Below are 20,978 nucleotides of genomic sequence, written 5' to 3'. Positions count from 1 at the left end.
AACTTCGTGGGTTTGTGTGAGCAGGACCGGGAAACTTTTGCACTGCACACAGTTCTCATTGGTCTTGTTCCATGTGCACTTGCTGACTTTACACTGTGTTTTCTTGCCGGGTGTGAGCTACAGAGGCTTGGGAAGAGGAAGAGTGGGATGTGTTGCCTTCTTGGCTGTCTTGGTGTTCATGCAGTTTTCACAGAGCTCACATGCCAGATCCATTATGAGAGGTTTTCTGCTGATTGTCTAGTTGAAACATTGCTTGTTCAGCATGTTGATAGATGTCTAAAATGTTGTGGAACACTGCAACAGGCCAGCGATGAGTACCTCCTTTTACATCATTGGTATTTATTTTTATTAATAATTATTTAGCCTAATACATTTGTAGGATCTTACCCTTCAGTAAAATAAGCAGAGAAATCAAGGAGGGATGATAGTATGCGATTTAGTTTTTCTCTCTTAATCAAAATTGTAAAGGTGTAATACGTTTGTTGAATTGGTGATAGCTAAAGAATGTCTGGTATTTTGTTTTGTGAATCATTATTTAGGTTTATATTTTAGATTTACATTTGATGAATTAGCCTACACAAGAATTCTGAATCTATTGAAAAACTGTAAAGTGTGATACATACGTTCAGGGTCGTAGGTTTGATTTAAAATATGAGGGGGACAATTATTTTTTGCAAATGCCCAGGGTTTTGGAATGGGATGAACAACAAGCTCACATAGGTGTGATGGTCGAGGGGCCATATACTTTTGGAATGGGATGAACAACAAGCTCATATGGGTGTGATGGTCGAGGTGCCATATACTTTTGGAATGGGATGAACAACAAGCTCATATGGGTGTGATGGTCGAGGGGCCATATACTTTTGGAATGGGATGAACAACAAGCTCATATGGGTGTGATGATCGAGGGGCCATATGGTGTATGTACACCGGTGGACACTATCGCTTTGATTCTGCTTGACTAAACATGAAAAAATACTGCCTTCAGCCATTTCATTTAATATTACTTAGGTAAGATATTGTTTGTAATATGTGCTCTTAGTAAAGAACTACTACAGCCCTCTGCATTTCAATGTGTGTGGCTGGTATAATTTGATCTACATGTACATTTTGCCTGTACTGTACTTTAATTTAACAAATTAATCTGGTATGACTAGACTGGAAAAATTACATATTTGTTTTTAAAGAGAAATCGCGAGACAAACGAAGATGACAGGTGAAAAGACCATCAGATTAGGGTATGTACTATCACCAAAAACAATAGGCTATATATGCAATATATAGAGTAATTTTATAATTAACTTATTTAAGTCATTAACAATATAAATATATGTACTTGAAGACACTGGATCAGCAACAGCAGCAGAGCCTAGTACAGCTGAAGGAAGTCGAGGGACATTAACGATGTGGCATCAAGGCAAAGATGGGGGAAAAATAACTTGACATGTCTGTAACAAATACAGCTCTGTTTTTATGGAGGTCTATATTAACAAGAACGTAGCATAACAAAAGTAGACAACAATAATATTGATTGCGATTAATTATAAAGCTGATGGGTGATTTCAAATTTCTTTTTAAATAACATGTTAATAGTTATAGGTTATGTTAAGAATATGTATATATATATATATATATTGCTTGCATATTTTGGTTGATATTAGGGAGGACGTTGTAGCGTGCATTAGCTGCACAAGTGGACATGGACAACAGGGCAGATTTAACACTATAATAGTTGTCTTTTTCAAGTGTGAAGCCACATTATGTAAAGGTTTCACAGAGGGGTGTCCGATAGAGTGGGGTACCACCTTTGGCTAATAGTGAATTAACCAGTGAACAAGACAGGCTAAGATGTAAAATTTCATCAAATAAAACGTAATTCCCCAACAACAAAATGGTGACTAGTGAAAATGTTGAGTGGCTAGTAACTTTGTAAAACCACCAGCCACAGTGATTGAGCAAAAAAGTTAATGTCAAGTGCTGTATAGGCCGTGTAAAATACTGATGTTGTATTTTTGTACTTTCATATATAAGGGGACATTTATATGCTTATGCGTTAATTTGTGTATAAAAATGTGGTATGAAGTTGTAATAGCCAAGTTCTTGCACACAAATTGTGCATTTCACAAGATCACGTTTAACAACTTGAAAATGTTCCACACAATAAATTTTTTTACAGGCCGGTGGCGCATAGGACAGGTTTACATGATTTGCACAATTCATTGTGGTTGTAATAATCCATATTAAGCATTTGTCCCAGTGGAAAACAGCTGGCCTGGACCCAAGATTGGCCGGCCTTATCAGAGGTTGCTCAAATTGGGACTTTCGGTCAAAATCAAACACGTCATCTGAGAGAGTGCAACATGAGCTAATAGTCAGTAAAGCTAGGTTAATATAGTCAGAACAGAAAACGATAGCTAGATAATTGACTGTAAGAAAAGGAAAGGCGTTGCTGAAAAAGTTTGCGAAAGCAAAAAGAGTCTGACGCTGCCAAATGCATAACATTATAAATATTATATTTATTTACATATCAATATTTCCTTGTTTCGTGAATATTGGTTACGTAGTTATGTAGGTAAGTGTTAGCTAGAATGTTACTGAATCACATGACTGAAATATGAGTAGATTAGGAGGAATTTAGGATAAACGGACTAGGCTACTTGCAATCTTGTCTAACATGTTGAAAATATTACCTATAGCAATAGCCACCTACTACTGTACAAATGTGTACAGAACTTTACATTGCACACAAGTAGCTAGTCATGTATTAAAATAAAACATTGAATAAATGCATACACACAGTATATAGTTAATCCTTAGGATTACGTAGGGTGGAAAATAGCCTTCCATGAGGCACTCATTTGCAAAATTTGTTGTATAGACTGTTAGATAAGGTATTATAAGCCATTGTCATACTTACGCTCTCCTTTTTCTTAATCGTGTGTTGATCTATCATGTGCTCTATTTAACCCTTAGAATATGAGGTACCTGTGCAGGTCACACACGGATCCCACTCCTAACCCTTTGTTAGATTCTGTACATTTTTGATCCATGAACAAAATTAATGCAACCAGACGTCAGAGGAGAGCCATCTTTATTTAGCATGAGTCCAAGATGTTTTCTTTCCATAGTTCTTTCCTTTTCTCTCCAATTATTACAGGGTTGACCCAGTTTTTTATGCCAAGGATACATAGGAAGTGGCCAGTGGTCATAACCAACCATAACACAGTCTATTATCCTCCAATAAGAAAGGTTTATCCTACATGATATGCTTGTATGGTATGTTCTAACCTCCCCTATTGGTCTATCAATAGAATCTAGTCATATGGACAGTTCTTAGCAGGAGGTGTGGACAGGGTGTGTGGGGCCTATCAATAATGGTATTGTACGTTGTTCAGCATTAGTCAGCACATATGCATTGTGTTAAGTTTCTCATGCCCATTTCCTATCACCTTTGAAACTTGAAAATGTGTGTATATATAATTGTAATAATAAATGTACTTGTATAGTGCTTTGTGTTCTAGTACAATTAGTGCTTTTGTATTTGTATTTTAGTTCAATTACACAAAGTGTAATCTAGCTATAGCTACTGACGTTACTGTTAACACTAGCTAGCTAGTGTCCCCATTTGAATTCTTAAATTGCTGAGTGAGGATACGGCCTAAGAGGGAAGAACTAGGTCTGTCACAATATCAGATTTTCACTACACGGTTATCTTGGCCCAAACAATTCACAATAACGATATTATTGCGTTATCTATAGAAAATTGCATATTGCATAGATCCAGTCTCCTTGTTTAAGCACATACATCATTTGTCTATAGCTGACACGAATAAGCAATAGAAAAACCGAAAGATGTTTTGAGAAAAATAACACATCCTTTTTTCCATGTGAATAGGCTCCAAAAACAGCGCATCTTTGCGGATCCCTCCCAGGGGTTCTAGTGGGGCTGATTTCAACACCAGTCCACAGGTCCAGTCTTTTTGTTTAAGCACATGCATCGTTTGTCTATAAGTGACATGAATAAGGTATAAAAAAAAACACAACTTCAGTTTCACCTAGTGAATATGATATTATCATGTGTATTATTGATATGAAATCAATATTTCATTTCTTAAATATCACGGTTATTGTCAATACCGGTATATCGCGACACCTCTAGTGTGAACTACACTGAATGGGAACTAAGTGGAGCAGATTATCAATTTTTGCAGTAGAATAGTGGTGAGGGAACGGGATGATTTATAAGCGATTTATTCAAATAAGAGGAATGAGGGAAGAGACAGCTGAGTTACTTTATAAATGGATTTGTGCAGAACAGCAAGGCCACCACCATGTCCAGTGAGGCAGGGTTGGCACAGATAGATATAACCAGGGGGAGTTGCTAGGCTCAGAGAGAGAAAATCGTCAGGTTGTTGCCAGGTTTCCATTGGGAAAAGGAAGTCCAAGTGATTGTCCAATATGAGTTCATGAAGCAGGGGAGCTTTGTTTTTCATGGAACAGGTGTTTAAGAGAGCAAGGTTGGTAGAACGCCATGGTGAACTGAGGTTAAGGAAAGTGGTAGATTGGAGGGGGGCGAAGACTGAGATTGACAGGTCGAGAGCTGGCACCGTGAGCTGGCACCCTTGCTGAGCTGAGCTGATGCTGAGCTGGCACCCTTGCCAGCTCAGCATAAACAGCAACTATGGTGCATAGTTGAGAGTAGAAAAACACAAAAAAACGGTTGACAAGAAAAGTAGACCAAACAAAAACAAACGAGGCACAATTCCAGGCAGGGGTGGACTGAGACAAATGTTTATGTACAAATGGTAGTGCTACTAAAATATTGTAAGCGGTACAGTATATCATTTATTTAAACCTTTAATCTATAAATGACTGGCAGGCTATGTTCATTACTTTTTAAAGAGCACATGTTTATAACAAATGCACACATACAGTGCAATATATAAAAAAACAATGGTTGTGCATCTGAATTGGTTGTACGGCTGTTGTGTGCTGTCTGTCTACACATTTTATCTGCTGTCACTGTCTTTACTGTCATTCTACAGTATGTTGTTCTTTATTGTCACAGTCTGTCTGATTCTCCTTCTTCCTCTCTGTTGCCACTCAATTAACCTTTTTTGTTTGTCTGGTTTGGCCCATTTATAAACTGCAAATAATCTCTAATATTCTGTCTTCACTCAGCCATGGATTACCATGGTTTTCTCCTGCAGTTTTTACTTTTTCCGTGAAACCCCCTCTGTCACTTCCTGAAGTCCACAATCATCTCCTTAGTCTTGCAGACGTTGAGAGAGAGGTTGTTGTCCTGGCACCATGTAGCCAGGTCCCCTACCTCTTCTCTGTCTCCTCATTGTTGTTGGTGATGAGACCCAGGATGGTGGTGTTGTCCACAAACTTAAAGATGTCGTTGGAGTTCTGTGTGGCCAAGCAGTCATGTGTGAACAGGGAGTACAGTAGGGGGAATAAGTATGCAGCCCTTGGGGGCGCTGATGCTCACAGAGAGTGCAGAGGAGGTGAGGTTGCCTATTCCCACCACCTGGGGTCTGCTTGTCAGGAAGTCCAGGATCCAATTGTAAAAGGGAGTAAAGTCCCAGGGTCCTGAGCTTAGGAACAACCTTAGCAGGAACAATAGTGAATGCTGAGCTGTAGTCCACGAACAGCATCCTCACCTGTGTGTTGCCTTTTTCCCAGTGGGAGAGGGTGGTGTGTGTCATCAGGGCGATGGCATCATCCATAGATCTATTGGGGCAGTATGCAAATTAATAGGGGCCCATGGTGTCAGGAAGGGTGAAGCAGATGTGGGTTCTGACCAGCCACTCAAAGCACTTCATGATGATGGAGGTCAATGCTACAGGGCGGTAGTCATTCACTTCATGATGATGGAGGTCAGTGCTACAGGGCAGTAGTCATTCACTTCATGATGATGGAGGTCAGTGCTACAGGGCAGTAGTCATTCACTTCATGATGATGGAGGTCAATGCTACAGGGCAGTAGTCATTCACTTCATGATGATGGAGGTCAATGCTACAGGGCAGTAGTCATTCACTTCATGAGGATGGAGGTCAATGCTACAGGGCAGTAGTCATTCACTTCATGAGGATGGAGGTCAATGCTACAGGGCAGTAGTCATTCACTTCATGAGGATGGAGGTCAATGCTACAGGGCAGTAGTCATTCACTTCATGAGGATGGAGGTCAATGCTACAGGGCAGTAGTCATTCACTTCATGAGGATGGAGGTCAATGCTACAGGGCAGTAGTCATTCACTTCATGAGGATGGAGGTCAATGCTACAGGGCAGTAGTCATTCACTTCATGAGGATGGAGGTCAATGCTACAGGGCAGTAGTCATTCAGGCAGGTGATAGTCTGTGATGTGTCACAGTCCACACCACACACGTCTCGGGTCAGAGCTGTGGTAGTTAGACTCAAACTCATCCCTGTAGTCACTTTTTGCTTTTGCATCTCTGATGGCCTTCATAGATCATATCTGGACCTCCTCAAAGCCCCCATTTCCTCAGAACTATAAGCAGAGGACCGTGCTCTGAGCATAGCACGGTCATTACCATTAACCCAGGGCCTTTGTTTGGGGAAAGTTTTACCATTTACCCTTGGGAAGACATCATCGATGCACTTGCTTGCTGAGACAGAGTCTGTGTATTCGTAAGAGTCCCCATCCGCTGCAACACAGAACAGCTGCCAATCTGTTGTTTCAAAGCGGTCTTATAGAGCGGTATTGGATCCCTCATTCCAGCATTGAACTGCCCAAAAAAACGGTTTACTTTGTTTTAGGCGTTGTCTGTTGGTTGGGAGGAGCAGAATGGAGTGTGATACCCAAGGCCGGGTGGGGGAGTGGTTTGTAGCTGTTCCGTATTTGTAAATAACATTGGTCTAGAGTCTGATCCCCATGGATAAGAAAGTTAATGTGCTGGTGGTATTTTGGCAAAACTTCACTCAAATTTTCCCTACTGAAGTCGCCAACAACTGTAGAAGTTGCTTCAGTGTGAGCGTCCTCTAGTCCATTAATTATTCCGTATAGGTCCGCCTGTATGTAGACTGCTCTGATTATAGCAGAGCTGGATTCCCACGGAAAGTTAGAAGGGTCGTACTTTTATAGTTAGGAGGTCCAGGTCTGGTGAACAGTGTGTTGAAAGTACTGCTACATTTGAACCCCTGCAAGAGTCAACCATAATGCAGAGCCTTCTGCCTTTACGTTTACCTGACTCCGATGTTCTGTCCTGTAGTTGGAAATAAACAGCTGGGGTAATGGTCGAGTCAGGCAGCATTTGGTCTAGCCAGGTCTCAACATAGGCCAGCACACAGCAGTTCACAATGTTCCACTGGAAGTTAATCCGAGCATGTGGTTCGTCCATTTTATTGTCCAGGGATTGAACATTTGGGAGTAAAATACTTAGTAATGGTATATTCCAGTATCTTGTCCGAGATTTACATACGATACTGGCACATTTGCCTCTCTTCTTTCTCCTCTGTCGGCTTGTTGGTAAACAAATCGGTGGCAGGACAAAGAAATCACAGCAAGCGTAAGTAGAGAAAAAGTCTGTAGTGAATGATCAACGAACTTCCAAAACTGTATGAGTGACAGTGCAGCATGATTGCTCATTGCTGAAAACACCAGAAGTTTCTTTTCCAGGACATTCTAAACCATTGATTTAGCAATGCTCAACTTCTGTGCAATAGTCCAAATTGAGTTCCAATTCTTTTTAAGCATCTTAATCACTTGGTTTCTTTTATAGAAAGCTCTCTAGTTTTCATGTTGTATAATGACACCAGACCCAGACTCCAAAGGGAAAAGCAAAGGATGGAACTGAGACTACACAGCCACAGCTCTTTGATGTGTGAACAATCAGTGCAACAGGAAAAAACAGATAAATTAGAAACCCTTGTGAGCCAAATGCCCCAATACTTATGCCCACATATAGTGACGGGATGGAACTCTGAGAGTGCTGGTATTCTTAATGTAAGTGTTAAACAGGACAGAAATAAAATATGACATCTGTAAATTTGCCCCATTTTCATCTTTTAGTCATATTTTCAAAACAACTTGAGCATACAACAAAAAATAGCAATTTTATATTTATTGTCCCAGTCCTTGTGCAGGGCGCTGTATGTGGCGCAGATCATACCATAAACCAGAGGTGTCAAAACGGTTCCATGGAGGGCCGAGTGTCTGCAGGTTTTCGCTCTCACATTGTACTTGATTGATTAATTAGGTCACTAATTGATTAGTTTCTACCTGGTTGTTTAGGTCTGAACTGGGAACCAAATTTTTAGGAACAAACTAAAACCTGCAGACACTCGGCCCTCCGTGGAACTGTTTTGACACCCCTGCCATAAACAAATGATACTCTCTCATAGTCCTTTGTGTACACAGAGTTGCTGAAGAAGAACAAGAAGACGGAAGAAGATCTGCAGGAGATGGAGGAGCACAAGGCCCTTAGTGTATTGCACCGCTGGGGGGAGATGAGGGAGTTCTGTGAGGGAGCCTGTCCCCTTGTACCAGAGCATGTGGAGGTGCGTTCTCTCCTCAACTCTGAAAAACCAGGACTGCCTCAGGTAAGTGAACTTTACAGCTAATCAATCAAATGAATCAAAACATACAGTATGTTTCCTTTAAACCTTTAAAAGTGCTTAAAAAAACACTCTAGCAACTAACACTTGTTGTGGAAAATATTTCCTTTTTTCCCGCAAAGATTATGTCATAACTCAGGAGTTTGAAAAAATAGACTTTAATGAAGATCATAAAAGCCGCGTTGATCTTTAGAAAAGTGGACCCTAAGACATGGGTCTCACTCTTTATAGATTTCCATCGTTACACAACTCATTTTGTTTGTTTGTTTTCTGTGCTAAGAGAAACAATCATCCTTTCCGAGATTCTCATTTTCCCAAGAAATATAACCGATTCATACACACTTTTTCGAGTATCAAGGGAGAGCAACAGGTCCCACCCTTGTGGGGTGTTCCCGGTCTGAAGTGGTCAGTATCAAAAGTGGTCCAAGGAAGGAAAAGCAGGAAACTGGCGACAGGGTCATGGGCGGCCAAGGCTCACTGATGCACATGGGGAGCGAAGGCTGGCCTGTGTGTTATGATCCAACAGGCCGTAGCTCAAATTGCTGAAAAAGTTAATGCTGGTAAAGATTGAAAGGTGTCAGAAAACACAGTGCATCGCAGTTTGTTGCGTATGGGGCGGCGTAGCTGCAGACCAGTCAGGGTGCCCATGCTGACCCCTGTCTACTACCGAAAGTGCCTACAATTGGCACGTGACCATCAGAACTGGACCACGGAGCAGTGGAAGAAGGTGGCCTGGTCTAAAGAATCATGTTTCCTTTTACATCACCTGGATGGCCGGGTGCATGTGGGTTGCTTACCTGGAGAACATATGGCACCAGGATGCACTATGGGAAGGAGGCAAGCCAGCGGAGGTAGTGTGATGCTTTGGGCAATGTTCTACTGGGAATCCTTGGGTCCTGCCATTCATGTGGATGTTACTTTGACATGTACCACCTACCTAAGCATTGTTGCAGACCATGTACACCCGTTCATGGCAACGTTATTTCCTGATGGCATTGGCCACTTTCAGCAGGATAATGCGCCCTGCCCCAAAGCAAAAATGGTTCAGGAATGGTTTGAAGGAACACAACAATGAATTCAAGGTGTTCCCCAGATCTCATTCCAATTGAGCGTCTGTGGGATGTGCTGGACTAACAAGTCCAATCCATGGAGGCCCCAACTCGCAATTCACAGGGCTTATAGGATCTGCTGCAAACGACTTGGTGTCAAATACCACAACACACCTTCAGAGGTCTAGTGAAGTCCATGCTAGGGGTGCACGATATATTGGCTCAATACTGTTTTCGCAATATCACGTTGTGCATTATCAAAATAAAAAATGTCATGGAAAGTATGCGATATTCTGTTTATTTTGTGGAGACATTGGCTGTGTGGCTTAGTTGTGTTAGATTTATAGCCCGCTTGAAACCGTTATATAATGTTCATGTTTCATTGGCTAGTTGCCCTGTCACATGAAAGTGTGAGTGCACGGGTCCATTACACGAACATACTCCATGGAGCATACCACGTGACGTCAGAGATAGCAAAACACGTCAGAGGAGCAATAGAAAAAGGACAGAAAAGTAAAAAGATGAGTGTGGCTCAGGGAGACAACGAAACAACAGAGATCGATGAGGAAAAGTTAGTGGCCAAAAAGTTACGTGATGGACTGTAACTGTAATTTTGATCAAAAAAAAGTATAATCCCCAAAAAATATAAACATCTTGGCATTAAATTGAGTCAGGAGTTTAGCACACTGCCCGATAATTAGTGAATTTTTGTCCGGTATTAGCTATAGAGACAATGCTTCTAAAATGCCCTTGCACTAGATTTGAGATTTAATCAATTTAAAAAATGTCCAGTGATGTACAGTTGTGCTCAAAGGTTTGCATACCCTGGCAGAAATTGTGAATCTTTGATTTTGAAAATATGACTGATCATGCAAAAAACCTGTATTTTATTTATCATATGATGCCATTTATTATCACATAGTTGTTAGGCTCCTTTTTTAATCATAATGCTAACAAAAATCACCCAAATGGCCCTGATCAAAAGTTTACATACCCTTGAATGTTTGGCCTTGTTACAAACACACAAGGTGACACACACAGATGAAAATGGCAATTCAGGTTGAATTTCCCATGCCTGTGGCTTTTTAAATTGCAATTAGTGTCTGTGTATAAATAGGTTATTGGATTTTGAAATGTATATTATTTCAAGAAATTCCATAACAATAGTCTGAGTTTGTTAGCTCTCACATGGATGCATGAAGCAGGCTAGATACTGAGCCATGTGGAGCAGAAAGGAACTGTGAAAAGACCTGCGGAACAAGGTAATGGAACTTTATAAAAATAGAAAAGGATGTAAAAAGATATCCAAAGCCTTGCAAATGCCAGTCAGTACTGTTCAATTGAAGAATTCAGGGATCTCTTGATACCAAGCCAAGGACAGGTAGACCAAGAAAGATTTCAGCCAAAACTGCCAGAATAATTGTTCAGGACACAAAGACAAACCCACAGGTAACCTCAGGAGAAATACAGTCTCCTCTGGAAAAAGACGGTGTGGTTGTGTTAGAAACAATGATTGCTTACCCGGTTGTCAAGGGAGATGTCACGGCTTCGGGGTTTGAGGAGCAAGGAGGAGCAGGAGAAGGCGTGGTGGAAGGATATTTAATCGTATCCACTCGAACATATACAGCGTAAGCTGAACAAAGCGTAGCACAGCTCTACACACAGGTAGAGACAATCACACACAAAGACAGGGGGAGCAGAGGGAACATATATACCGGGGGAAACAGCGATGATGAGGAACAGGTGCACTAAACGAGACACAGGTGAAATGTATGATGAGACGGTGGTGTCAGAAGGCCGGTGACGTCGACCGCTGGGGCCCGCCCACTGCAGGGGGAGGTGAACCAGCAGAGGTCGCAGTTGTCACAGGAGAGAGTAATTAAATGATTTATTGCAGCATTTGATAGTCTATTGTTCAGCATTTGATAGTCTGATGTTACAGATACTCAGTCTAACAAACTCAAGCTTATCTCACTCCGTAGCCCATTGGCTACTTACTGTTGTGCTTTGAATGAACGTGACTTCCTGTGTACAGATGTTCTTTTGTTATCTAAACATAAACAAGCATACATTAATACACATCAGCACTCTCCTCTATCAAACATTTAAGCAAAAAACATTACGTTTCATAAAAAATTACAAGTACAGTTCAGTTCCTAATGAAAAGAAAAGGCCCATACACTCATGTTACAAATGATTAAGACAAAACAAAAAAAAGGAGTAAGTGACCAATGAGGTCTTATTGTTCTTTAAATGAAAATGAATGTAAACAAGACAATTGACACACCTCACGCTGTCACACAACTCAATGTATGACTGTCATCAATCCCTCCCCCACCTCAGATTATAAGGGTCAAGAAACATATTGACTTCAACAGGCTACTATCAGTGTTAACGGTGTTCAGCAGAAAATCTGATGTAATGTAATATCATGATTAAACAGTCCCCCAAAGTCCATTGAACAATAAAAAAAGTATTGTCCGTATCATGATCCATGCTAAAATATCATACAAAAGACTTATCCTGTGTGTACTGTGTGTACTGTGAAAGATTCTACCTTTTATAGGGAAGGATTCACTATCCAAACATAACATGATAGCTGCCATAATGTTGATTAATAAGCAGGTTAAATCTATTCTATTCAGCCATTAAAATGTTACACCTTACATCAAACTAAGCAGTCTCCACATTTAGCAATTAAAAACAAATCCTGTGAATGGAAGATTTGAAACATAACAGATGCCAATGCTCCATTATACGTTATTTTTCATGTAACACCCTATAAGCACCAATTTGATTCGCTCTTAACTCTCGGTTCAATTCTTGCCAATCATAATCAGTTATTATATATAACCAGAAATACAATAGGCCCCTTTGTTCTAGCGAACAGTGTTCAGAATTCCTTTGCGGTTAGCTTACAAAGCTTTGTAAAGCTAGTTTGCAGTCTGTGTCCATGCGATCATTTGTTTTTATGTTTTCAAAATGATTTTGCTTTGTGTTCATACCATCCATGGTCGACGTCCGCGATATCGCGGACAGTGCTCATTTGCATAAATATTTCGAAAAATGGATTCGCCATAATCGTCCGATTCCAATGGTATATTATTTGTAGCCACTTTCCTGAAGCGTTCCGTGTATAATTGGGGTTTTCCGTGTATAATATGGGTTGTATAGCTGTATAGTTTGGGTTGCTATGAGAACTTTTCACCAGGCAACGACATTGCCTATGCATCTTAGAAAGGCTCATTTGTACACCAGAATAAATATTACAAGCGTGTACATCACTATATATGATGTTTTGAACCATAAAACATCGTTTGTATTATATATAAGATATAAAAATAAATATTTAGTCAAAATAGTATGGGGATGTTCTTGAGTTTTTGGGAAGAAGTTGGTAATTTTTCTGAGTTTATAAAATATATAAGTCCAAACGTAACTAGCGATCTAGTGCGTTTTGTGTCATTACACGTAAAGGAACCGTTTTATTGCTTTATAATCTTTCATGTTATAGTGTTTCATTTCTAGGTTGAAGAACCACATTTTTTGGGGGTGCCTATATTTTTTACCTTCTATTATATTATATTATTATATTATATATAATCTATTATATATATATTATATTCATTATTTTCAACCCAATTACAGTGTAATTTGATATTAAAGGCATGAAAGTATGAGGAAATACCATTGACACAAAATCTCATAATGTTTTTAAAAAAAATCTTGATGCTGAATGGCAGAAATGTTTTCCGAATTTTTTTTTTTGCCTTTCAAACAGATGAGTTTTATAAATAGTGACCCAGAAGTCTGTTTTTATGTGTTTTTATTATAGGTTGTATCTGTTACAGAAATGAATCTAGGACCCAAAATGTCCCAGTAGTGAAATCCGGCCGAAAGCCCCATTGGCTACCAAAGAAATACTGTGTCTAAAAAGCCAATACCTGTGATTGGCCCTGTTTGAGAGTTAACAAACGTTCCTCTACTTTAGAGACTAAACTTGGGGGCGTATCCTTAGAAAAACTTTAGGTTAGATTCAACTTTATTGTCATTGAACGTACAAGTACAGTACAATGAAATGCAGTTATCAATTAAGCAGAAGTGCAAATACGAGAGGGCAGAAAATTTACAAGTATCAAGTATAATGTATGTACAAGTGGGATGTATAGATGTGCAATGAAGACTAATGCAAGTGCAAATGGCAGGTCTGAACCACAATTTGATGCATACGTCTGATACTCTAAGAAGTTTGACACGGTTGGCAGGTCTGCTGTTCCACCAGTACATGTCCTGTTCTGTAGACATGGCCTTTATTTATTTATTCATTCATGTTTTACCTGTCCAAGCCCCAATTTGTGTCTCTTATTACCATATAACACTTAGGTTTCACTAGTTCTTGTCCTTACTGATCTGTATCCGGTTTTCTCAGGGCTATGTTCACATGTGGATTGATATGTTTCCTACGGATGTACCAGCACCTCCACCTATAAATATCAAACCCCGGCTGCCTATAAGGTAATCTTACGTTTAACAGTTCATTTGATGCACATTTTTGCATTACATTCTAGAATTCACATCCCGAAGATAAATAACCAACACCCACTTTCCTCTCTCACTGAAGCTATGAGTTGCGTGTGATCATCTGGAATACTGACGACGTTGTCCTGGATGATGTCAACCCTTTCACTGGAAATCCATCCAGTGATATATACATGAAAGGGTCAGTTAAAACCACATCTATGCACATTTACACACACATTTGACATTGTGCTAACCTTTTTGAGACCCTTATCATTATTCCCTTTGAAAAATTGTTTCCCTAACCTTAACATTAACACCAAAAAACTAACCTAACGCACAACACTAGATCTAAACCTAAACTCCAACCACCCTAACACAATAGTAACCTTAACTTTAATTATTACTGAAGGTATTTACCATTAACCTAATTCATCACCCAATAATTATAGCCTTTTCCCTTATGGGGATTATGAAAATGTCACATTTTCCTTGGTTTACTTACCAGATATTCCCTTTATAAAACGGTTAATGGGTTTTAATTAAGTGTATGGATGATGTACACATTAATTGTGGACATATTTTGTCTGTATTGACATGCAATTTTTTGTCACTGTATACAGCTGGATTAAAGGCTTAGAGGGGAACAAACAAGAGACTGATGTCCATTTCAACTCCATGACTGGAGAAGGGAACTTCAATTGGCGTTTTGTTTTCCGGTTTGACTACCTCCCCACTGAGAAAGAGATCATCTATAAGAAAAAGGAGTCTATATTCTCTCTGGAGGAATCCGAGTTTCGCCAGCCTGCTGTTCTTGTGCTTCAGGTCTGGGACTATGACCTCATCTCCGCCAATGACTTCCTGGGTGAGAGAGGTCACAATGAGTTTGTGTCTGTGTGGTTCAATTCTGTTATGAGTGTCAGTCGGTCATTCTATGCCACTTGCTAGACCAAGTGTTGTGGATTTGAGTCTGGGGACACCCGTAAGTATTGTGTATGCATGCCTGGCTATAGGTTGGTTATCGATAATAGCATCTGCTAAATAAAATGTGCATCTGCAAATTGCATCTAAAAGTAAAAAAAAGAGGGTGCCACTTAATGATCAGTAAACTCACAAAAATGGCAGGGTAAACTACGAACAATTGCCTCAGGTCAGAGACATCATGACACATCAGGAGACATATTCAGGTTACACATTTGTTGCCACAAGCACACTCAGCATTGAATCATAGCAAACTCACAACTAAGATTACAAATCAAATTACAAATCAACTGTGACGAAAGAGTCTTTGACAGAAGCACTGAAACATTTAGAGTTTGAGGAACATGCACTCAAGTTCATTTACTTGAGAATCATAGTATACACCACTCAGGCTTCGGTAATATCATGTAATGTACCTCACAAAAAATGCAGAAATAAATAAACTTTTCATGTGTTCAGTGGGAAAATCTCAAACAAATCTCACACGTAGTAGATACAGCAGGCTCTGAGCTACTATCTAATCAGTGTGTCATTGAAATCATCCCAGCCCCATTTAGCCATTAGCAAATTCGGCATGTTGCTTGCACTGTCGGGAGTTTGCGCGATTGATTGTCAGCTGATAGCAGCTAAGGGGTATGGAGGACTAAATGTGACATAATGTTAAATAAATATATAAATAAATAATTGCATAGATAATTACATTTATAAATAAATAGATACACAGTGCATTTGCATTGTGTACACTTGTGCATTGTCAAAATGCAAAAGATTTCATTTGGATTGTGTAAACTTTGTCCAATTGCAATGGGTTTGATTTGATTGAACTGTCCTCATTGGACTGCAGTGTTTTATGCTTGGAACAATGTAATTGGACACTTGAGCAAACTATGAGATGTGAGCTTTCAATCAAGTAGCACATGAATGAGTGTCAGTGTTGCCTTGTCCAGTATTGATTAAAAAAAAAACTGAACTACTTTAAAAATGATTTAACCCTATCGCAAAATTTGAGTTTGGCTTTTTATTGCATTTTATAGAGGCTTTGTAATGGTATATCATACAACATTGTTTGATAACGTTATGGAAAGATATGCTGCTTTAAAAGTCTACTTAGTTCTGAGAAAAAGGCCCTGAAAAGTTTCAGCGTAGTTCACACCCTCTTAGGCCTTAACCCCACCCAGCAATTTAAGTATTCAAATGAGGCCACTCTGGCATTTTCTTTTTGGCCATCTCTGCATTTGCAATGAAATGCCTGTATTTTGTCAATTTCCTTCTCGTACACTGCAGGATATTCCACTGATTCCATCACACGGTCTGCATCTGTGACAACACTACATCTCATTCTCTGACAACATTTTGAACTGTATCCAAGTCTGGGGTTTCCTCATTGAGGCATCATTGTCCTCCAGAAATTATTCTCTCACAACCTGTTCCCATTCAGATTTGTTAACAACAGCAGCTAAATTCAAGGAAGTGATTGCGCGCTCTAGCAACACGTTTGCACTTGTCCATGTTTGAAATTCCCGGGGTCACAATGATACTAACGAAGTAATTGCGTTATAAGCCTGTGACTTCATAGACCAATCAGAACTCAGTAAATCAGCATGGCTAGCCCCTTCATTACCCCAGCCAATACAGGAAAAGTTGGGTATTTTCCACTGATTAAAGTGGTGTTTACATTTTATTTGTATTTACACTTCGCATACTAGTTAGTTAATAAGTACACATTCAAGTTCTCAACTTCAAGAAGGCGTTTCTGCAAAAAAGACAAAATGTCCCAGAAGTGAATTTGGCTGAGGGTCCTCAAAATGACCTATAAAATATTATTTAATACAAATAAAAAAATGACAGCTGCACAAACGAAAATGTTAACAGCACAAACGGAGCACAAACAATTTAGCCTAATTTGAGTAAATTTGGGGCATGTTGGGGGGCTCACTGCCTATAATTAAATGTCTGATATTAAAAACACTGAATGCAGCCCAAACAAAAATTTTAACAGCACAAACCAGCATGAACAGAATACAAAAAAACTGGACTACTTTGGTTGAATATGGAGCATGTTGGTGGGCTGGGTGACCTCAGAATGACCTATACAATATTTTTTTATATCTCTGAAATGATAGCAGGCCCAACTAAAACTTTAATGGCACAAACGATTAAGACAATTTTTTAAGTTTTGCGTTAGCTAGGGCGCCCAGTTCATTCAGGTCCGAACCAGTCCAAGCCTGTTTGACAAAACTTAACAGGAAGCAACTTTTATCCCTTTACACAAACAAGTATTTTCAAAAGCTGGAATTACATAACTTAGTGGCCACCATATGCCAACTAATTTAATCAACAATCAACAATGCCTATGACGCTGTGCACTGATTGGGACAATTTTATGTCTGCCATTAATACAGTGGGGAGAACAAGTATTTGATACACTGCCAATTTTGGAGGTTTTCCTACTTACAAAGCATGTAGAGGTCTGTAATTTATCATATGTACACTTTAACAAAAATTCTGAAAATCACATTGTATGATTTTTTTATAATTAATTTGCATTTTATTGCATTACATAAGCATTTGATCACCTACCAACCAGTAAGAATTCCGGCTCTCACAGACCTGTTAGTTTTTCTTTAAGAAGCCCTCCTGTTCTCCACTCATTACCTGTATTAACTGCACCTGTTTGAACTCGTTACCTGTATAAAAGACACACTCAATCAAACAGACTCCAACCTCTCCACAATGGCCAAGACCAGAGAGCTGTGTAAGGACATCAGGGATAAAATTGTAGACCTGCACAAGGCTGGGATGGGCTAAAGGACAATAGGCAAACAACTTGGTGAGAAGGCAACAACTGTTGGCATTATAATTAGAAAATGGAAGAAGTTCAAGATGACGGTCAATCTCCACTGGTCTGGGGCTCCATTCAAGATCTCAGCTCGTGGGGCATCAATGATCTGAGGAAGGTGAGGGATCAGCCCAGAACTACACGGCAGGACCTGGTCAATGACCTGAAGAAAGCTGGGACCACAGTCTCAAAGAAAACCATTAGTAACACATTATGCCGTCATGGATTAAAATCCTGCAGCGCACGCAAGGTCCCCCTGCTCAAGCCAGCGCATGCCCAGGCCTGTCTGAAGTTTGCCAATGACCATCTGTATGATCCTGAGAAGGAATGGGAGAAGGTCATGTGGTTTGATGAGACAAAAATTGAGCTTTTTGGTCTAAACTCCACTCGCCATGTTTGGAGGAAGAAGAAGGATGAGTACAACCCCAAGAACATCATCCCAACAGTGAAGCATGGAGGTGGAAACATCATTCTTTGGGGATGTTTTTCTGCAAAGGGGACAGGATGACTGCACCGTATTGAAGGGAGGATGGATGGGGCCATGTATCGCGAGATCTTGGCCAACAACCTCCTTCCCTCATAAATGGGGGCAAAAACAAAAGTGTTACGTTTATAATTTTGTTCAGTATAGATTGACATTATATATTTCTACCTGCACCTTTTTATTGCTTGAGTTGTGTATTATTACCTGGTTGGCAAGAGTAATAGTAATAGCATTGAAGATGGGTCGTGGCTGGGTCTTCCAGCATGACGACGACCCGAAACACACAGCCAGGGCAACTAAGGAGTGGCTCCGTAAGAAGCATCTCAAGGTCCTGGAGTGGCCTAGCCAGTCTCCAGACCTGAACCCAATAGAAGATATTTGGAGGGAGCTGATAGTCCATATTGCCCAGCGACAGCCCCAACACCTGAAAGATCTGGAGAAGATCTCTATGGAGGAGTGGGCCAAAATCCCTGCTGCGGTGTGTGCAAACCTGGTCAAGAACTACAGGAAACGTATGATCTCTGTAATTGCAAACAAAGGTTTCTGTACCAAATTTTAATTCTGCTTTTCTGATGGAGGCCAAACCTCCTCTCCCATAATTCCCTCTCCCACATTGTTTAGATACAGGGGTTGGGTCAACTTACCCCCTGATTCATTTTACCACTAACTCGATGATGATTTTTGAATTTGACCTTTTCTAGTATCTCCTCCATGAGCTTGTGCAGCAAGTTCACAGGCTTACTGCAAAGCCAATGAGCCATCTTTAGAGATGTTAGTAAAGATAACATTTAAAACCTGCAAATGACATTTATCTCAAATGTATATTGTAAGTACCATGAATCTGAGGTTCCCCAATGTCTTGCTTTAGCTGTGACAACATTGTTACATATTTTGATCTTCATCTTTATTAACCTGTAAAACAAAGTATTGTATCAGACATTTGAACAGCCTTACAGGCACCAATACTTAATCCACAAGGCATTCCATGATTATGGGGCATGGTAGTTAAATGCAGCCTTGTCTAATTCAGCGTAGGCCCTTGGAAAGTTTGAACATGTTATAAAATGCAGAGTTGCTTGATACATTGAATCCATAGGTTTCAGGACAACATTGAAAGCATGCACATACATCCATTATTGACATAAAAGTGGCTAATTACATTTATTTATAGTTTGTCATCTAACCAAATTCAGTGAGAAAAGTAATATAGTAAAACTGAAATAATCATTCAGAGTCACCAGAAATTCCAATAACACCATATGGCTAAATAGTTTTACTCCATGAGATCATTCTAAAAAAAAATGGTAGTTAAAAACATACATTTTTTTAAAATAAGGATGTTTGGTCGGTTTTGTGCCATTTTATCAACTGCTAATACTGAAAATACTTTAGCTAACAAGAAAGAAAAAGAAGCTTAGTTGAGTCGGCCCACGTATAGACTTTAAGTGACTGTGGTGAGCCAGGAAGGGGGCTTGAAGAGCAGTTATTTATTCATTTAAAGTTCCTCTGGACGTTGTATTTCCACTCACTTTGTGCACTTGCTAGTAAGATCTCTCTGGAAGCTGGAATTGTTTAGGAATTTAAATACTGAGAGATTGTGAAGCCTTAATGTAGTGTTTACCCTACTTTCTCAAAAGTGTGTGTGTGGGGGAGGTCAATCTCACTCCCTAATGATAATCTAAGTACTCCCCATCAATTAACCATTCTTAAATATTCATGAATAGCCTCCCAGACTCCTAATAAAACCAACTAGCTATTAACTAATGAGGCAATATGAATATATTGCTAAATATATTGTGGTTGGATTTACCATTGAGATTTCACCAATGGATTTCACCAATGAGGTCCAAGAACAGAGAAAGATTTGACAGCATGGATCGGGAACTGCCTCGAAGGGGCTGAAAGGCCAAGAGCCCAGAGATGGCTGAACAAATAGCCCATGTAGGGCTGTAGGGTTTGAAAATTGCCTGAAGGTAGGTAGGAGAAACTCTGCTTGTTGCTCTGTAGGCAAGAACCATAGCTTTGAAGCAGATTCAGTCTTCAAATGGAAGCCAGTGTAGTGTGCGAATAAGCTGGGTGACATGAGAGAACCAGAAAAGGTTGAACACCAGGCGTCCCAGGGATTTGTTGACAGACAGCATCTAGTGAAGATTAGATCAACTGCAATCCCTGCTCTGTAGGACAGGAATAGGGTGAGGTCAAAAGAAGGAAGGAGTGGAAAAAAGAAGTGGAAATAAATTACTTAAATAACATTGGAAGTCACCCAATAATAAGACTGATAAGCCATCATTTGAGAATGAACTAATCAGCATTTCAACATTTCAAGATTAAAACATTTTAAGCATGAGTGCAAAAGTCACATTGGCTGCATGGAATTCAAAAGAGTAAATGGGTAAGTGAGCAAGAGGGAAAAGATGGTATCTCCTTTTTGAAGAAACGAGCCCTGTGCCAACACTGTAGCAAACAGAGGCTCTTGGGAAATCACATAGTCAGAAGAATAGAGATCAGCCAAACTAGCAGTAGA

The 20,978-nt window shown here is 39.8% G+C and overlaps 1 long non-coding RNA gene across 1 annotated transcript in view; it reads left to right on the top strand.

Moving 5' to 3' along the window:
* fer1l4 overlaps nucleotides 1-20,978 on the top strand; it is a 151,467-nt gene that overhangs the window by 123,629 nt on the left and 6,860 nt on the right. Inside the window, exons 40-43 of the long non-coding RNA XR_002198019.3 lie at nucleotides 8,387-8,568; nucleotides 14,062-14,147; nucleotides 14,254-14,352; nucleotides 14,774-15,015. This is a non-coding gene — a long non-coding RNA (fer-1 like family member 4). The remainder of the gene's footprint in view (nucleotides 1-8,386; nucleotides 8,569-14,061; nucleotides 14,148-14,253; nucleotides 14,353-14,773; nucleotides 15,016-20,978) is intronic.

Source organism: Esox lucius, chromosome 17, assembly GCF_011004845.1.
Source record: "Esox lucius isolate fEsoLuc1 chromosome 17, fEsoLuc1.pri, whole genome shotgun sequence".
Classification (NCBI taxonomy): domain Eukaryota; kingdom Metazoa; phylum Chordata; class Actinopteri; order Esociformes; family Esocidae; genus Esox; species Esox lucius.
The sequence above is the reverse complement of the archived record's forward strand: the minus strand, read 5'-3'. Positions and strand labels throughout refer to the sequence as shown.